Source organism: Schistocerca piceifrons, chromosome 8, assembly GCF_021461385.2.
Source record: "Schistocerca piceifrons isolate TAMUIC-IGC-003096 chromosome 8, iqSchPice1.1, whole genome shotgun sequence".
In the NCBI taxonomy this organism is placed as follows: Eukaryota; Metazoa; Arthropoda; class Insecta; order Orthoptera; family Acrididae; genus Schistocerca; species Schistocerca piceifrons.
In genome coordinates this window covers 501,379,106-501,400,215 of record NC_060145.1, presented here as the reverse complement: position 1 = coordinate 501,400,215, position 21,110 = coordinate 501,379,106, and the positions used below count along the sequence as shown (strand labels likewise).

Below are 21,110 nucleotides of genomic sequence, written 5' to 3'. Positions count from 1 at the left end.
TCTTCTGGACGGTGATGCCATTTTAAAACCTTGGTAGCTGTTCACCAATCTTCTAAATTTGTTCCTGTCAGGAATTTCTCTCTCTGAGATACCAATCTGTCTAAGATTTTTTTCACATTCTTCGGACCGTCTTGGCCTTGTTTTCTTAGATTGGATGAAACTCCATATTGCTTTTGTTAGTCGGTCACCGTCCATTCTCATGAGATGACCGTAAAATAACAATCGTCTCTTCTTAATGGATGTTGTGATAGGTTCCGTCTTGCTGTACAAGTCCTCATTTGCTCTCATTCGCCATTGTCCACCAACCCATCAATTACCTACGATTTTGCTTAGTACCCTACGCTCTCGCTTTTCCAGCCGCTCAGCTTGACCTTGTCTATTCGTGGTCAAAGATTCGGGCGCATATAAGCCCTCAGGTTTTACAACTGTGGTATAATGTCGGAACTTGGCACATATACTCGCAGACTTTTTGTTGTGGGTATCTTTTGTCAGTTGGTTCTGGTCTAACTTCATCATCTTGACATTAATTGCTTCTTCTTCTAATCCATTCTCCTGGATGACTGCACCGAGATAGCTGAAATACTCATGTCCGATTTTTCCCAGATTGGTGATCATCCATTCACGTCCATGACAGATGTTAGTCATATATTTTGTCTTTTGAATAGAGATCTGGAATCCAACTTTTTCACCAGTTTCTGACAGGCTATTGATCTTGTTGACTGCTGACTCTATGTTGTTAGCAGGATTTGACATTATTTCTGTACACCACAATAAAACTTCTATGCTCAATCTGCACATATGTTGCAGATATATAAGCCTTATTTTTTGCATATTCTGTTCAAAAAATGGGTCAAATAGCTCTCAGCATTATGGGACTTAACAGCTATGGTCATCAGTCCCCTAGAACTTAGAACTACTTAAACCTAACTAACCTAAGGAAAGTACACAACACCCAGTCATCACGAGGCAGAGAAAATCCCTGACCCCGCCGGGAATCGAACACGAGAACCCGGGCGTGGGAAGCGAGAACGCTACCGCACGACCACGAGCTGCGGACCATATTCTGTTATGCACACTACTTATATCTCTGTCACATTTACGGCAGTTTATCAGAACCACTTGAAAATGTCATAAAAAAAGAGAGCGAAAGTACTAGTGAAATCAAGAAACTTGTCAACAGCAACTGCAACGGTTTCCAAACAGTTCCTGAATCAGCACACTCTCCGAACGGGGAGAAACTAATACGGTGGATTGGTTGTATTGCTGTTTCCAATATAGCATATTATTTGCCATTTGTTTGGCTAAAACCCTATTTCCGTTCAGTGGGATGGCCTTCGCCACCTTAGTGGAAGGGCCCGTACACCGGCAACACTCTGCCCACCATCCACGTACTGCTTCCCCCGGAGGGGCTGTGGGGCGGACGGGAAACGGCAGCGTAGTGGATATCTGTGGGCTCCTGTCGCGTGCGCAGACTTGTCTGGTGCCTCGTGTCGCCTTGCAGGAGGAGAGGTTCGTTCCATTGCTTTCCCGACAGCAACACGGTACACTTCAGATCTGATCGCTCCACCACCAGGGACGACGTAAAACGCGATAAGTCCCCTCAGAGTCCCAGAAGACCGTCGCCACGATTTTACCAGCTGGGTGTGTAGCTTCGAACTTTTTCTTCGGAGGATAGGTGGTGTGGCAACAGTCCCTGTACAGCCATTTTGTTTCCAGTTCTAAGTGATGAACCCGTGTTTCAACGCTTGTGACGATGTTCGACAAAAAGTCGTCACTGTCAGCCTCGTAACGCGCAAGCAATCCTGCGGAGACGGCCATTCGTTCCAGTTTACAAGTTTCTTCTCTCAGGTGACGAGGAACCCATTGGGCACACACACACACACCTGTGAGTAGCCCAACTGGTGGATGGCTGTATCAGTCGAGTAGGGGTTGTTTGATTGTGAACCGTCGATCACCTCGAATGAGAGTGTCCGCACGTTCCAACATTGCAGGAGTCGCAGCTGTTTGCGGACGGCTGGCACGCGGGAGATAGGTTTGCGTTAGTTCTTCCGACGATGAGACGCCTTGCCCAACGACTCATCGAGCTTTTGTTCACTAGCAGGTCTCCGTAGACATTCTGCAACCGGCTACGAACATCTGCAGTGTTCTGATTTTCCACCAAATGAAACTCGATGACAGAACTCTGCTCGGAACGCACCGCCGTTGCAGACGCCATTTTGAAAGCCACTTGTCGGAACTTCACGAAATTATAGGGGCTGAAACGGGAACATTCCGCGATATCGCACAACAAATTCCTCGTTTTTTTAAACGGAAATTGGCGGAGGAAAAAATTTGTCGAATTAATTATCGAACGCCCCTCGTAAATCCAGAAATGTTATAAATGTGGGTTTGCCTTTCTTCAGTCTGTTCTCTAAGATCAGTTTAATAAACCACGGTTGCAAAATAGTGACAAGAATTATTATTTACAGAAGAATGGAATAAGTTGTAAGAAGCCCATTTCGGCGCAAGATGAGTTTGGGTCCAGGAGAAGGGAAGGCGGGAAGAGGCGAGGCAGTGCTGACGGTACGAGCAGGCCGCCGCGGCGAGACTGCGTGGGCTGGTCGGGCGGTCGGTCGGCGGGCAGGGCACCGGAAATGGAAACGCAGCCCTGGCGGCCGGCCGACGGCTGTGGCCGCTGACGAGTGAGCAGGCGGCGCGCACTGCAGAACACCGCAGTCACCTCAAAGAGGAAATTCTCTATCTGCTCCGCGAAAGATACTTCGTGCACCATTCTCATTTCCTCCTCTTCCAGTGGCGGCAGGTGCGGGGAGACAGCGACGATTCTCAACTGTCAGAATGACCGTATACGGAGGAGAGCGTACACACGTCGATACACGTTATTTCTCCTCCTAAGCCACTGTATCGGTTTCATCGAAACTTAGTACACACATTACTTCCTTTCTAGAAATAAATACTGTAGGACTAATAATTAGCGAGCTCCTTTTGCGGTAGTGATGATAACGTGGAGAGAGAAGGAGGAGAAGAGATGCACCGAGAGAGGGGCGGCGTCGAAGAGATCGTGAGGAGGAGGGGAACGAGGAAGGGACAGAGAGTGGTGGGAGGAGGAGATTGACAGAAAGTTGGGGTGCAGAAATCGTGGGGGGCAGGATGAGATGGACATAGACTGGGGGGAGGGGGGGAGGGGTTGGAGGACGTTGTGAGGAAGAGGGGCAGGATGAGATGGACAGAGACTGGGGGGGGGGGGGTTGCAAGGACGTTGTGAGGAAGAGGGGCAGGAGGAGATGGACAGAGTGAGAGGTAGGGAGGGGGGATTGGGAGGGAGAGGGGCCGGACAGAGAGACAGAATGAGGGAGGATGAAATTGTGAGGGAGACGGACAAGGGGTGGTGGGGAGGTGGAGAATGTGAGGCACAAGGGCAGCAGGAGACGGACTGATAGAAGATTGGAATAAACGCATAGCTGGGCAACACTGGGTGCTCAGCCAACCATTAGTTGAGTTTCGTGACAGTCCACAGTCCGCCTCCACCGCCGGTGCATCGACACGGATACAGATTCCGTATAAGCCTATATCAATACTCTACAAGTCGCCTTATCGTGTGATGAAGGGGACTCTGGTACCACGAACTGATCCCATCTCCCCAGTTCCACTCTAGAATGATTCTCGGTAAACATCTGTATTAGGCGCAACTTGTCGCCTCTTCTCGCTGTGATCACTGTTCACTTGGCGAGACATGTGGCAACAGGCAATATGGACCCAGAACGTACTCTGTCGGAATTTCATTAGTAAACCACTTGGTGATGCACAACGCCTCTCTTGTAGTTACGTCACTGCGGTTCGCTGAGCACCTCTGTAAATCTCTGGCACCCACTTGGCGATCTCAAGGCGAAACGCGCTGCACTTCATTGGATCTTCTGCGTGGATGAGTTTCATTTCGTTAATTTTCTTGCTATGAATGTCAGTGTGGCATCTGGTTTTCGTACTATCTATTTGTTTTATATGGTTATTGCGACTAAGATTGCTCCAGATAGTTACTCCTAGATACGCTCAAAAATGGCTCTGAGCACTATGGGAGGTAACTTCTGAGGTCATCAGTCCCCTAGAACTTAGAACTACTTAAACCTAACTAACCTGAGGACATCACACACATCCGTGCCCGAGGCAGGATTCGAATTTGCGACCGTAGCGGTTGCGCGGTTCCAGACTGTAGCGCCGAGAACCTCTCGGCCCCCACGGCCAGCCCTAGATATGTTGCGGTAATTACTATTTCCAACAGCTTTTGATCAACAGCGTAGTTGTACAGTAGCGGATTTGATCTCCTATATGTGATAAATATTTTACGTTCAGGGTTAACTGCCAGTCTGTCGTCTGGAGGTCCGTCCCTTTAGAACCTCTTTCTTCTGTGACTCACTTCTGAATCGCGGGACTGATGACCTCGCCGCTTGGTCCCATAACCCCTCTCAGTTAATCAATCAATCAATCCTCTGGAGGTCGTTTAGTGAGTCACTAGTTGCAGTAAAGCAATGCACTGTAACTGTGTTTCCCCTACTCTGTGTGTGTGAGGGGGGGGGGGGAGGCGTGCGTGCGTGCGCGTGCGCATATGTGTGTGCACGCGCGTTCCTTTATAGTGTTTCATTCAAGTTCAGGACACCCTATGCCCGCACGTAGGTGCCAACGTAAAATTACAAAACACGGTTCTCGAACTGTTCCAGGGTCGAAACACTCTCACAAGGAAACGTAAGTTCTGTCTTCATTCATTGACAAATGATTTTCCTCAGCTTAACGCAAACGGTCTCTTTTGATTGATATTGAAGGTCAACTCAGAAAAATTGCAAAAATGTCAATAACCTGGCAGAAAATCGTAAACGGGAAGTTCACTGAATGCTCGATAAGAGAATCCTTCTGTTAGTGGGACATCTACAACTATTCTATATGATGTGATACAGTTCTCCCACTCGACTAAACACTCTCTCGCAAGCCCGTGCTCCCACTGGGAGATGGATGCCTGAACAGCACGAAACTTCAGGTTCGGCAAGACTGGAATATTTCTAAAGTGCGTTCAGTCTCGCCGGAAGAGTCAGATAGGAACGAATGATGCCAACGGTTATCGCGAGCAAGTCGCCAAACTTTGCGCTGTCCAGTGGAGGTGAAGGCGGCGTACGGTCGGAAGCAGTGCTGGATCCGTAGCAGAAGACATCCGCTGCCTCGCTGCGGTGGAACTGGCTGGGTCAGAGCCGGTGCGGAGGTGTACTTGCATTCGATTGTCTGCACGTGACACACCGGACTCAGTGGAAGGTTCGCAGCAGGAGCGCTTGTGCGCGCCACCTCTGCGGCGCGGCCTGCGTACTTGCTGCCCATTGAACTGTCGCTGGCGGCAACCTTCCTGGCAGAGCTGTACTGCAGGGTGGCGTCGGCGCCCGGTGACCGCGGCAAGCCACGTGCTCTGTAATACGCTTCTTGTACTTCTTTCTCAATGACAAATTTATCTTCGTACTGTGCTCATTAATGCTGTTAGGAGAACTTACCGTATTGCTTGCAAGATACGATTACTATTACGTAACAGGTACCTCTCCAGCAAGTAGGAAAACAAATCCAGATTGCCTGTGCGAGTGACAAATTATTGAATCGTATTATTTGCATGTGAATTAATTTCAGTTACATGACGCCTTGACCTCTACCACTCTCCTAGTCCATTCCACTTTTCCTGCTGTCTCTCCTCTCCTTTCCTCTCAGCTCTAGAGGCTACCTACAACCTGCGGACTACACTGGGTGATCAGAAACAGTCTGAAATGCTTGAAAGGGGTTCGAGGGTAGGCTGTGATGAGAAATAATTGTTAAGAATGAAATTCGATATCTTGCACCATTTCGAGATAATTAGCTTACTGTGACAGTATCATCACATATATCGCTTTGCAATAGTAAGTAAAACTGGTAACTTAATGTTCTTAGCTGCGCTGAAGGGAAACACATAAGTAGTGGTTTCTGGTGTAAGATCACGAATTTCTCTTCGCTGAGACAAGCCTGAGAAGTTGTGGTGACGGATCAGGGGTGTTTGCAGCGCTACGAATGTGGGACGGCTAAAGTGCCACCGCCTGCCGGGTTGGTGGTTTCCCGAAATGTTGTCGCCAGTTTCTGTTGTCTGTGGTGCGGCACAGGCTTGGAATTGTACCACGGCGATCACAGGTCCCCCGAGCATTTCTGATGTGCCGTATCTCCATTTCGTGTCAGCGACTGTCAATATGCGCCACTGACATTGTGCTGTGTTCAGTGTGGGAAAGTTCTAGAATCTAACCTTCCCGATGACGTCAGGCAGTCAGAAGGGTCATCAACACACACACACACACACACACACACACACACACACACACACACTCCATTGTGTATGTACGAAACAGTAAATCGTGACACAGCATATAATACCGCCTGCCTAGTTAATGGTTCACATGGCTCTGATCACTATGGGACTTAAATACTGAAGTCATCAGTCCCCTAGAACTTAGAACTACTTAAACCTAACTAACCTGAGGACATCACACACATCCGTGCCCGAGGCAGGATTCGAATTTGCGACCGGAGCGGTCGCGCGGTTCCAGACTGTAGCGCCGAGAACCGCTCGGCCACTCCGGCCGGCCCTAGTTAATGGGTTTTTGTAAGTGGTAGTGGACAAGTTTTGACAGGCTTCTCCTGAATTCAACATGTTCAGAGGAATTCTTCATCATCGTTGTTGCGAAAGTTATGAATCCTCCCCTCCAAGTCGTGAGCTGCACAGATTTTTGAAAGTCAATTGCAGTTCCATAGCAATTTTCTGTTGAATTACTGGTATCCACCATTTGGCAGCAGAACAGTTTGTCCCAAGTGAGTTTTGCTCAGGCGATCATTTACTGTACAGCGCATTATCTAGTTTTCTATTGTCGAATATAATCTGTAACATTATAGTATTTTGATTAAGCCTCAAGTAAGTGACCACATTTGTCTCAGTTACGAGAAAATACTCACTTTTATTGTGGAGCAATTTAGAGAAAATAAATCCAGCGTTTAAAGGAAGTGATTTGTTTTCTCCTTTTTCCCCTGTTCTAGAACAGATCAGGTCAGGTGAACCTGATTGAATAATAAACATGAACAATTTCATCTGCATATCTGGAATGTGCTCTTACAGTGACGGTATTCTGTTGTTAAACAGGTGCCTCGCCACTTAACAATATATATGAGGTGGGACAATATACACTGAAGCGCCAAAGAAGCTGGTGTAGGCATGCGTATTCAAATACACAGATACGTAAACAAGCAGAATACGGCGCTGTGGGCGGCAATGCCTATATAAGACAAGAAGCGCTGGCGCTGTTGTTACGTCGGTTACTGCTGCTACAATGGCAGGTTATCAAAATTCAAGTCAGTTTGAACGTTGTGTTATAGTCGGTCCACGAGCAATGGAACACAGAATCTCCGAGGTAGCGACGAAGTGGGGATTTTCCTGTGCGACCATTTCACGAGTGTACCGTGAATATCAGGAATCTGGTGAAACATCGAACCTCAGACATCGCTGCGGCCGGAAAAGGTCCTGCAATAACGTGATCGACGACGATCGAAGACAATCGTCGAACGTGAAATTGCTGCAGATTTGTGTGCTGGGCCATCGGCAAGTGACCGCATGCGAACAACTCAACGAAACATCATCTATATGAGCTTTCGGAGACGAAGGCCCACTAGCGTGTGTACCCTCGATGACTGCTCGACAAAACGCCATATACCTGTCTTGGGCTCGTCAACACCGACATCGGACTTTTGACGACTGGAAACCTGTTGTCTGGTCGAACGTGTCTCGTTTCAAATTATATCGAGTGGATGGACGTGTGCGGATATGGAGACAGTCTCACGAATCCACGGACTCTGCATGTCAGCAGGGGACTGTTGGCTGGTGGAGGCTCTGTCACGGTGTGGAGCGCGTGAAGTCGGAGTGATACGGGACCCCTGACACGTCTAGATGCGACTCTGACAGGTGACACGTACGTAAGCATCATGTCTGCCCACGTGCATCCACTCGTGTCCATTGTGCATTCCGACGGAATTGTGCAATTTCTGCAGGACAATGCGACACCGCGTACGTGTGAGTTTAAACACTTCCGCTGGCCACCAAACTACGCAGAGGTGAACATTATTTAGCACAACAGGGATGCATCGCAATGTGCTGCCCAGCAGAGAACTCCATCCCTTCGTGCTCTTACGAATTTATGGACAGTCCTGCAGGATTCGGGGTGTCAGTTCCCTCCAGCACTACTTGAGACATTAGTCGAGTCCACGACACGTCGTGTTGCTGCACTTCTTCTTGCTAGCCCCGCTGGCGGGGGCCCTACACGATATTGGGTAGGTGTACTAGATTCTTTGGTTCTTCAGTGTATTTGAGGTAGGATGACAGGTGTCTGATGAGAATAGCACTGATTTGCATTCAATACAGTTGTGAGATCACTTTTTGAAGTAGTGTGACGAGCAGTTTGTTAGGTTAAGGAAATATAATGCTTACATTAGTTTTGATATCCTGTAGATTGAAGATAGGAAGGAAAGGGATGGGAAGGCAGAAGGAAAGGGACTAACGACATAATCTGTATTGGGGCTTTATGCAGAATCAGCGGTGGCGAAAGAGAATGTGTGCCAGAGGGGGCTCAAACCCGGGCTCTGCAGCGTACTAGGCAGCAATGGCAGGCACCGCAGAGTCGATTGGAATTACGCCGGCACGGTCCTCGGCCGACTGTCATTCCCAAGTAGCGCCACCTTCCGCAGTCCTCATCCGTGTCCTCCGTGCTTCCCACTGGCGGAACGTAACGTGAACCTGCACTCAAAGTTGCCGATTCGTCGCCCATCGAGACGAATCGATTAAATGTGTGGCGCCTGTCCGAAAGAACAGAGAGCACGCATTCGTACGACAAGTTTCCGTATCGTTCTTGTGTTGAGCACGTGAGGCAGGCAGGTAGCACTCTGCACTGCGGGCCCTGGCACCTCACGTCCACGAAAGCCTTCGAGCCAGCATCACATTTCGATGTAAGTCAGCCAATCGGGCCGTTGCGCGCACAAATTCGAACTGCCCGTCAGAGACGGTGTCGCCAAACGTGTTCGTCGTTGCCTAAAACCGAACGAGGGAGCCACACAGAAACAGGACGCACGGCCGCAGTGAGTATCGGCAGGCTGAGCAGCCGCGTGCGCTGCCGTCTACTCTCCGAGAACAATTGACGCTATTGTCACCTGGCTGGCCGCTACAATTTGCGCGCGCAACGATCAGATTGCTTAACTTCGATGCTAATTAACTCGGAAACTGCGCAGCACGTCGAAAAATCTTTCCCGACACTTATTTCTCAACACAACCACCACCGTTCCTATAGTTCAATTCTTTTATCTTGGCGGCTCGCGCATGCCTGCCCAGACACGGGAGATCGCTGTGTTGCCAGTTGCACACGACGCACGCGCCAATAGAAGCAGCGCCATAGTATAGCATAGTTCGCAAGCTTACGTTTAGGGGGGAGCGCGCAGTTCATGAAGTAAAGCTACCACGGCCGCATTAACCCTTTCCCTGCTACAAAGACGTGCTCCCTGCATTCCGCGCTGTGCGCGATTTTGTCACTGCAGTCCTCGCCTGTGCAGACACATCGTGTTCCGACTGCTTTGACACTCTTATCATTCGATTCCACAAAAACTATTTGGCCCAAAAATTAGATTTTTACATGTCTTCTTGACTGATACCTTCCCCCCATAAATGACTTAATTTTGTTTCGATGTTCAACGCATTTATTATGCAGCATTAAATATTGTAAACCATTGCACGAAATTTTGAAGAGTTTGCAGAGGTAAAAGTTGAGGGGGGAAGGTATCAGTCAAGAAGACGTGTAAAAATCAAATTTTTGGGCCAAATAGTTTTTGTGAAATCGAATGATAAGTGTGTCAAAGCAGTGGGAACGCCATGTGTCTGCACAGGCGAGCAGTGCAGTGATGACAAAATCGCGCACAGCGCAGAATGCGGGGAGCACGTGTCTGCAGCAGCGAAACGGTTAATGAAGAGACAAAGCACTAGAAATTTCAAAAAATTGCACTCAAACGAATATAATTCGTGAAGTAAGGCACTTCGATATCGTTTTCAAATAATGAAAGTATTACGCACCGCACAACGTTTGAACTCATAACCTTTGGCATAGAAGCCCAACACCTTAACCATTACGCTAACGCTGCTTGTCTACGCACAGAACGCCATGAGGACTCTAACATGTTACGCAAAATACTGACGAAAACTGTTGGTATGACTATGAATTACTCACGCTTCGTCGAAGTACAATAGGAAATAAACAATTACCGCTGTTCTTTGTTGCGAAAAAGCGGTTCGTGAGATTGATACAAACACCTTTCCTTGCTATCGCCTGAATTAGGAGTCTTATTGCTTGTTTGGTTTGATTAATTAATAGAATATGAAGCAATTGGTATAAAGAATGTTTTTTCCAAACTTTCTATAAAAGAAAGTCTGCTATCAAGACATTGCTTTTGTTCTATTACTTTATTTATGACTGGACGTTTCTAAAACTGAAGACACTCGTCCATGCTCTGCACTGCAGTTGAGATCTGGCAACGTCGTTCTCTGTTCATTGGCTGACTGTGTTTTGTGACGTCAGATGCGCAGAACGAGCCTAAACTCGGCCGCCAACATAAATGACGCGCACTTTAGCTGTTCGGGCTTTCTCTGACCGCCCTGTCCAGGCGATCCGCCGGCCGGCGGGAGAGAGCCGTCTGCTAGGACCGTCGATATTTTCAAAAATATAGAGAATCCGGTACACCGATACTTCACAGACGTCAATGTGGGCTCTAGATACATCGAAAAAGGTTATCTACATATCGACAGAAAAAAAAGGTCGCCGAACCGGCGAAAACAGTATCGGCTGCACGTTGTAAATATACTGCCAGTTTTAGTGCTGTATATATGAGTATTGATTTATTATTAGATATTCTGTCCATCAACAAACTAGGAGCTTACCTATCCCCCTTAGAGCAAGAACTGAATGGAAAACAGTGCACGTTCACACTTTACGATAATGACTTTGGTAACGGTGGTAACTGGATGTAAGTGGCACAATGAAAGGCGTCCGATGGGGCCGTCGTTCGGTTTCGTCATATACCGCGTTTGTCGGGAACACTTCGTGTCGAACCTAGGTTTTTTCATTTGCGCCAACGCCAGCGACCTAGCAGATGTAGTATCAGAATTGCGTGGTGAAGTTAACCGTTGCAGTTTCTGTCGGTGGCGCCGAGCGCCTACTACGTCAGCGTTTCAGCTCATACGTCTCCGCCCACCGAAAAGACCGATCTTGTCATTTAGAGTTTTGTTCATCAGTTTTAGCAACTGTTTCTGAAGAATGCCGATTGAAGGAATAGCCCGCTAGGTGCGTTAAGAATTGCTTTTTAGCGCAACTGGTGTGCTATTTCTTCACATCGGAATATCGTCTTATTCCATTGACACCGCCACTCCCAGGGCAATCGGATTTCTTGTTTGTGGCGTCTGTACTTGCTTCACACAGTCAAAGAGAAACTCTGGACCTGATAAAAACTCAAAAAGTAGTAAGACTCCTTTGCACAGTCAAAGTAAAATTATATTCTAATAAAATTTCAAAAGAACAACTTCAAATATTTATCGAAAATTGCGAAAAAATGTAACAGAAAATGAAAGTATCGGCACCGATGTTGCCATTTCCATATCGATATATCTCTACTATCTGGTGAGCAAAATGTATGAGACAGGCGAAATACCCTCAGATTTCAAGAAGAACATAATAATTCCAATCCCAAAGAAAGCAGGTGTTGACAGATGTGAAAATTACCGAACTATCAGTTTAATAAGTCACAGATGCAAAATACTAACACGAATTCTTTACAGACGAATGGGAAAACTGGTAAAAGCCGAACTCGGGGAGGATCAGTTTGGATTCCGTAGAAATATTGGAACACGTGAGGCAATACTGACTCTACGACTTACTTTAGAAGGTAGATTTAAGGAAAGGCAAACCTACGTTTCTAGCATTTGTAGACTTAGAAAAAGCTTTTGACAATGTTGATTGGAATACTCTCTTTCAATTTCTGAAGGTGGCAGGGGTAAAATACAGGGAGCGAAAGGCTATTTACAATTTGTACAGAAAACAGATGGCAGTTATAAGAGTCGAGGGGCATGAAAGGGAAGCAGTGGTTGGGAAGGGAGTGAGACAGGGTTGTAGCCTCTCCCCGATGTTATTCAATCTGTGTATTGAGCAAGCAGTAAAGGAAACAAAAGAAAAATTTCGGAGTAGGTATTAAAATCTATGGAGAAGAAATAAAAACTTTGAGGTCTGCGATGACACTGTAATTCTGTCAGAGACAGCAAGGGACTTGGAAGAGCAGTAGAACGGAATGGACAGTGTCTTGAAAGGAGGATATAAGATGAACATCAACAAAAGCAAAACGAGGATAATGGAATGTAGTCGAATTAAATCGGGTGATGCTGCCTGAATTAGATTAGGAAATGAGACACTTAAAGTAGTAAAGGAGTTTTGCTATTTGGGGAGCAAAATAACTGATGGTGGTCGAAGTAGAGAAGATATAAAATGTAGACTGACAATGCCAAGAAAAGCGATTCTGAAGAAGAGAAAGTTGTGAACATCGAATATAGATTTGAGTGTCAGGAAGTCGTTTCTGAAAGTATTTGTATGGACTGTAGCCATGTTTGGAAGTGAAACATGGACGATAAGTAGTTTGGACAAGAAGAGAATAGAAGCTATCGAAATGTGGTGCTACAGAAGAATGCTGAAGATTAGATGGGTAGATCACATAACTAATGAGGAGGTATTGAACAGAATTGGGGAGAAGAGGAGCTTGTGGCACAAGTGGACTAGAAGAAGGGATCGGTTGCTAGTACATGTTCTGAGGCATCAATGGATCACCAATTTAGCATTGGAGGGCAGCGTGGAGGGTAAAAATCGTAGAGGGAGACGAAGAGATGAATACACTAAGCAGATTCACAAGGATGTAGGCTGCAGTAGGTAGTGGGAGATGAAGCAGCTTGCACAGCATATGGTAGTATGGAGAGCTGCATCAAACCAGTCTCAGGACTGAAGACTGCTACAACAACAACATATCATGGAAGAGTTATCGTCGGAGTATATCGACATTTGTGGAAATATCGATACATCGAAATTTGTCAACGAATCGCGGGAGGTGCGCTAGTGGCCGTGTGGGACGCCGGGTCACGTGAGGCCCGGGGCGGCACGTGACGCAGCGGCCGGCGCGCCGCCGCTCATCGGCCGCTACACGTGCCGGGCGTGGTGAGGCGGCAAGCAGCTGGTGAGCGCAGTGCTGGCCAGGGGCGGAGTTCGTATCGAGAGACGTTTGTTTTCGATATTTTTAGCGTTCCCTGGCTCAGTCTGCGAAAACGGAACCGTTCTAGCACGAGTGCCCGACCTTTTACCGTATCTGAGCCGCACTGGAAAAGAAGAGTATTTTTGGGGTGCCGCTTACATACTAATTGCATCTCTTGATGATGTTTAGTTACGACGTACCTCAACCTGCGTACGACACCTGCTGGGTTCGGACGAAGGTGATTGTTAGAGTAATAGACACCCAACTCTCTCAATGGATCTATCGGGTGGATTTCGAGATCTTCAAAAAATTTCCCTCGATTCGGTAGTGGCACATCGCCGGCATAAAGAAAACCCCTTCTGGTCGCCCGAAGTGATTCGTCATTCGCACGGATCTTAATTAAACAACAGTGACAGAAGAACTCTTCCTTGTCGTGAGAGATTTCTTTTGGCACTCCGTCGACTACATTGACCTTGGACGTCCACCATAAAATCTCCCGTTTTGGAGGAAACTTTGAATAGAATTGATGAAACCACAATTTTTCGTTTTGCTGGACGTCTTCTGCGACAGTGCACGGTGATTGACAATGTAATAAGCATTCCTCACAGGTAAAGGAGCTCAAGTCCACTTACCGCAATTTCCGTTGTAGACCTTATTTGCAAACCCAGTCGCTGCTTCGTTTGCGGTGGAAAGGCAACAGTCGTGTTTTATGTTCGTAATTGAATGCGTAGCACGGTGCATGTGGTGCCGGTGACATCTTTTTATACTTTTATTTGGATTCTGTGTCTATTATCAGATGGAAATGTTACACGCAGCAGCTTTACAGCCTCGTCACACGGGAAAATAGAGTCTGACAAACAATGGCAAAAATGAAGGCGACACATTCGTACCTTGAATGTAAAGATGATGCGTGGCAGTATTGCTAATAGTTCACTTGCGATGGTTTGGTTCTAAATGGAACTGTAATTTTCTAAAAATGAAATAAAGATCATTTTATTTCAAATCAGTAACATGAAAGTAAATTAAAATTTGACACAAACGTGCCAAATGCCTTATTGTTAAATGAAAAAAATTACATACATCAATAATACTGTTGAATGTCTAGCAATAAACAATTATTTCGGGTTCTGTGTGATGACTCTCTTTTTGTACAAAATTTAAATTTACCTGGATACTCACATTTTGTGCAACAAGTAATTGAAAAAAAAAGATTTTTTCGTAAAATCTGCCATACAATATTTCTTAATAAATGTTTACATGTTATAGTGTAGCCTACAGAGTGATTTTTTTCTAAGTGCGGCCAAACTGCCGATGACGATCGCTGATAGGATGAAGACCAAAAATTGTGATACGAACACGTGGCCGGAAATGCGTTCCAACGGAGAAACGCACACCGGAAGGTGCGGATAGGAGATCTGACAGTACGGCTTTCAGTCATCGAAACCAGCCAGTTGTGAATGTTCTCTCTGTAGCAGTGTTTTAGCTCGACCCTCAGGGGGGGGGGGGGGGAGCACCGTCACGTAGCGGCCACATTACGCCTCGTACCGCCACAGGCTCGTCTTCCGGCAGGGGAGACAGGTTCGCCCTCGACAAGTGCCTGTGAAGCCTTGCGGAAGGATGGCTTGTCCCTCGAAGAGATCGTCTGGGTTGCCCTCTGCCGGTGGGCCGCTGTCAAATATCTCTCAAGTGTAGCTTCAACTGGGTGTACCACTCTTCGAATGCATTTCTAACCTTACGTCCGTATGACCTTTTTCCTCCGTATTCTGTCAGGAATCGTTTCCTCCAGTTTGTACCCATTAGCAAAGTTACCATTTACAGTTTGTAAATGAACTACCTGAGCATCCAGCTTTGCCCAGGTTTGTGTTTGTTCCAGTGTCGTATTAATCTGTCTTCTCCTTCCCCCCCGTGTGTGTCCGTAACCTCCTCTGCCCGTCTTCTCGTCGTCCCTCGTTCTGTTCATCTGTGCCTCCCCCCCCCCCCTTTTGTCCATCTCGTCCGCCCTCCCCGTTTATCTCCTCCTCACTCCTTCACAGTCCACATCGTCTCCCCCTCTCGCTCTGTCCATCTCCTCTTCCCCCTCTCCCTGCCTACCTCCTCCTCCACCCTGTCCATGTCCTCCTTTGTCCTATCCACACCCCCCCCCCCCTCACTCTCTCTATCTCTATCTCTCTCTTTCTCCCTATCTCCTCCTCTTTCCTTTCCCTCTCCACTTCTTCCTTTCCCCTGTCTCTGTCTATCTCTTCCTCTTTCCACTCTGTCCACATGCTCCTTTCCCCTTTTGTCCATCTCCTCCTTCGCATCTTAAGTTCATCTCCTCCTCCACCCTCAGCTCGTCTCTTCCTGCTCCCTTTCTCTGTCCATCTCATCGCCCTCTCTCTGTCCATTTCCTACTCATTCCTTTCTGTCAATTTCCTGCCCCCTCTCTCTGCCTGTCTCCTCCTTCCCCTGATATGTCCATCTCCATGTACCCTCCTTTCTCCCCACTTTATCACCACGCTTCTTATCCCCACAGCATTCCTTCCCAAGTGGTTAGTGGTATGTGTACCAAGTCCGATTGAAATCCATCCAGGGGTTTAGGAGGAGCTTTTTACACGTGGCTGCGCACATGTCACATATTTAACATTTCTCATACATATTTGTACACACAATTCATCTGCATCTCTAGCTCAATGTTTATGACGTCATATCTCCTGAACTATGCGCCGTACAATGATATAATTTTGTAGTTACATTCAGCGGCATATGTGCATACTGCCTGCGAAATGTCTTGCGAATAGAGTTACCAGGAAAGAAGTAATATACGTCATGCAGGGTGCGTCAGTTTTTCACGCATCTCGGAGTTTATGAAGTCATGTCTCCTGAACTGCGTATCGTGCAGTGATATATAACTTTGCGGGTACATGTGAATACCGTTCACAAACGGTGTCGCGAATACTGGTACTGGTAAAGAAGTAATAAATTGAAACGTCATGCCTGGCGCAGCAATTTTACTGCTTGAACAGCGAAAATATAGTAAGCGATAAACTTTTTTCCTTTCATCATTTTGTGGGGGTTGTCAGCGAGAAAAAGTTTAGTAAAGGTTTGAAATTATATGTAAATTATGTTGCAAATCACTGAGTGTTCTCATTATCAAATAATGGATGAATAAAATTTGGTTATTCGCCCATCGTGGACTTCATTTCTTTTTCATCTCCCCCTCCCCTTTGGTAGGTAGGTGGTTCTTAACCCACAGTGAATCTTTCCAGGTAGTTAGTGATATGTGTACCAACTTTCATTGAAAAGAGTCCAGTAGTTTAAGAGAAGACGCGAAATATATAGGCTGGCAATTATTGAACTGTATGAAATAAAATCGTCATAACTTCCTAGGTTTGCGTTAGGACATCCAAACTGCACGGTTGGCTGCGGGGCGTGATGGGGATTAGTGTAGTGGTTTACTGACGAAGCCCACTTTTATTTGGATGGGTTCGTCACTAAGCAAAACTGGCGCATTTTGGGGAATGAGAATCCGCATTTTGCGATCGAAAAGTCTCTTCACCCTCAACGGGTGACTGTGTTGTGTGCAATGTCGAGTCACGGAATAATCGGCGATTCCTTGGTGGCACGGTAGCTACCGAATGCAACGCTTTGGAAGATGATTTCATCTCCATTATCCATTCTGACCCTGATTTCGACAAGACGTGGTTCATGCAAGACGGAGCTCGACCCCATTGAAGAAGGAGAGTGTTTGATGTCCTGTAAGAGCACCTTGGGGACCACATTCTGGGTCTGGGGTACCCATAGGCAACTGGCATGGGCCTCGACTGATTTTTATCTATTGATTTACACGTCATGTTCCGTAGGACCAAATTGAGGAGCAGATCTCCAAGGTCATGGAAAATATCAGTACATGAAATTACAACGTAAAAGTAATAACAGATAAAACTAAAATGTTTATGAACCCGAAAAAAGTCGATCCATAAGTTTAATTAAACGCAATCAACAATACAACAAGAATCAGCTTAATTTTTCAAGCAACTCCTCGAAAGAATAGGAGTAGTGCCCCATGAGGAAACTGAGGAAACATGATTTGAAAGCGCGTGGATTACTGCTAAGATTTTTGAATTCGAGTGGTAGCTTATTGAAAAAGATGCAGATTTGATTTCTACCGATTATTAACTGAGTGAAATCTGCTTATTCTTGGGAATAAGCTAATTTTGTGACAGTAATGAATATATGTATTGAGAAGCCAATGTCAAAATACCCAGACTTGTGAACAGGGGTCGACAAGAGGTTCGTGGATTTACACCACTTATTTCCTTTTTCTGCGCCAAAAATATCCTTTTAGAATCGGAAGAGTTACCCCAAAATATAATACCATACGACAAAAGTGAATGAAAATAACCAAAGTACACTAACTTTGGAGTCGAACGATGACTCACTTCAGTTACCGTTCGAATAGTAAATGTGGCAGCATTAAGTCTTTGAACAAGATCCTGAACGCGGGCTTCCCAAGACAGTTTACTATCTATCTATTCTAACACTTAGAAATTTGAACTCTTCAGTTTCACTAATCTTATGCCCATTCTGTGAAATTAAAACGTCAGGTTTTGTTAAAGTGTGTGTTATAAACTGTAAAAACCGAGTCTTACTGTGATTTATCGTTAGTTTATTTTCTACAAACCACGAACTTAAGTTATGAAATGCACTATTTGAAACCGAGCCAATGCTGCACACAACATCCCTTACTTTAAGCTGGAAACAGAAATATTTTAGAGTTACCTGTAATACTAGAAGGCATATCATTTGTATAAATAAGGAACAGTAGTGGCTCCAACACTGATCCCTGGGGCACCTCCCACTTGGCTGTACCCCACTCAGACCCCACATCACAGCCATTCCCAACATTGTGAATAATGGCCTTCTGCTGTCTGTTACTAAAGTATGAGGTGAACCAATTGTGAGCTACTCCATGTATTCCGTAATGGTCCAACTTCTGGAGCAATATTTTGTAGTCAACACAATCAAACGTCTTATTAAATCAAAAAAATTGCCCAGCGTTCGAAACCTTTTATTTAACCCATCCAGTATTGCCATATTCCTCGGATCTGAACACATGCCACTCCTCCTTGTGGGGCTTTATTGAAGACAAGGTGTACAGCAATAACTCCAAAATCACTGCTGAACTGAAAACAGCCATTCAGGAGCTCGTTGACACCATCGATATTGGCTCTGAGCACTATGGGACTCAACTGCTGTGGTCATAAGTCCCCTAGAACTTAGAACTACTTAAACCTAACTAACCTAAGGACATCACACACATCCATGCCCGAGGCAGGATTCGAACCTGCGACCGTAGCGGTCGTGCGGTTCCAGACTGTAGCGCCTTTAACCGCTCGGCCACTTCGGCCGGCTACCATCGATATTCCGACACTTAGTCGGGTTAAGCAGAATATCGCTATTCGTCTGCGCCATACCATTGGCAATGATGGCAGGCAAATCGAACATGTCATAACCTAAATCCGAATATCTGTAGTGACGTTTACATGTTGAATAAAGTGTGTGTACGCCATACTTAGTAACTGATTTACGTTTTTTTTTCATACGGTTCAGTAATTTTCACCCTTTTTATACATACAAACATTTTTATAATCTGTGTGAAAGTAAAAAACTTGCTCGTAGTGAGAATCATAGCAGGGACAGTTTTTTCCTGTAAATGGTTTGGACTTAACAGTGTTTGAAAGTATTCCAATCTTCAGACACCATTTACAAGAGAAAAATCGAAAAGTTCCCTTTGCAAGACAGCCACCGTGCCACCTGAAAAGGCGAGCCTCGGACTGCGAAAGAATGGGACAGAACATGTCAACTCCGCAGGTGGCTGACAGCAGCTGAGCGCCTGCCCGTTGTACACAATGAAAGCTGGTCGGCTTGCAAGTTGTATAACAGTTCCGGATCCAGAATACGAAGATTCAAGCCCAGTATGAAGAAATGGGAATTTAGTGATGATACATACTGCGAATGCAGATACAAGCAAAGCTCAGGTCATATGCTTGAATGCCTTCTCTGCTCAATACCCTGCACAGAGGACCACGATATTTGTGCCACTTCGAGTGCCTCGGGGGCTGTGAAGTTCTGAGCACATGTGATATGCAGCTAAATCTTTACCTCGTGTGATTTGTATCCACATTTATGAAAGGCGCAACACCAGGAAAGAGACTCGCGATTACAGTGACATTTATTCCTCAGATGAGGGACATCCCAATACGCACATGATCAGTATGCTGGCGTAAGCTGTCGCCAGCACACCGGTCGGCAAAGAGGTAGCGCTGGACCGTGCGCGCCAATCACGAGACAGGCCAGAGACACACCGACAAGCAACACACCGCCAACTCCTCTCGACAGAATGTATTTAGGCCGCCGCCGCTTACTGGAGGACCTCACTGACTCACTCTTTCAGTTGGCGTCTGTCAGCATACGCGCGGATCGCGACTAGCTGTGAGACTAAAGTTTGTAATAGCAAGATTACCGATATTGTCTGCCAGAGGACTATTGTTGATAAGCTTGTACCACAACACATGTAATCAAAGAATCGTATTAATCCATATGGGCATTTGTGTTGTTGAAAGAGGATACCGGGATACCGAACATCTACACTACTGGCCATTAAAATTGCTACACCACAAAGATGACGTGCTACAGACGCGAAATTTAACCGACAGGAAGAAGATGCTGTGATATGCAAATGATTAGCTTTTCAAAGCATTCACACAAGGTTGGCGCTGGTGGCGACACCTACAACGTGCTGACATGAGGAAAGTTTCCAACCGATTCCTCATACACAAACAGCAGTTGACCGGCGTTGTCTGGTGAAACGTTGTTGTGATGTCTCGTGTAAGGAGGAGAAATATGTGCAACCACGTTCCCGACTTTGATAAAGGTCGGATTGTAGCCTATCGCGATTGCGGTTTATCGTATCGCGGCATTGCTGCTCGCGTTGGCCGAGATCCAATGACTGTTAGCAGAATATGGACTCGGTGGGTTCAGGAGAGTAAGACGGAACGCCGTGCTGGATCCCAACGGCCTCGTATCACTAGCAGTCGAGATGACAGGCATCTTATCCGCATGGCTGTAACGGATCGTGCAGCCACGTCTCGATCCCTGAGTCAACAGATGGGGACGTTTACAAGACAACAACCATCTGCACGAACAGTTCGACGACGTTTGCAGCAGCACGGACTATCAGCTCGGAGACCATGGCTTCGGTTACCCTTGATGCTGTATCAATGACAGGAGCGCCTTCGATGGTATACTCAACGACTAACGTGGGTGCACGAATGGCAAAACGTCATTTTTTCGGATGAATCCAGGTTCTGTTTACAACATCATGATGGTCGCATCCTTGTTTGGCTACATTGCGGTGAACGCACATTGGAAGCGTGTATTCGTTATCGCCATACTAGCATATCACCCGGCGTGATGGTATGGGGTGCCATTGGTTACACGTCTCGGTCACCTCTTGTTCGCATTGACGGCACTTTGAACAGCGGACGTTACATTCCAGATGTGTTACGACCCGTGGCTCTACCCTTCATTCGATCCCTGCGAAACCGTACATTTCAGCAGGATAATGAACGACCGCATGTTGCAGGTCCTGTACGGGCCTTTCTGGATACAGAAAATGTTCGACTACTGCCCCGGCCAGTACATTCTCCAGATCTCTCACCAATTGAAAACGTCTGGTCAATGGTGGCCGAGCAACTGGCTCGTCACAACACGCCAGTCACTAC

At 46.4% G+C, this 21,110-nt stretch overlaps 1 protein-coding gene across 2 annotated transcripts in view; it reads left to right on the top strand.

Moving 5' to 3' along the window:
• Window positions 1–21,110, top strand: part of LOC124711530 (F-box/LRR-repeat protein 3-like) — a 327,166-nt gene that overhangs the window by 196,431 nt on the left and 109,625 nt on the right. The window lies entirely within an intron of this gene.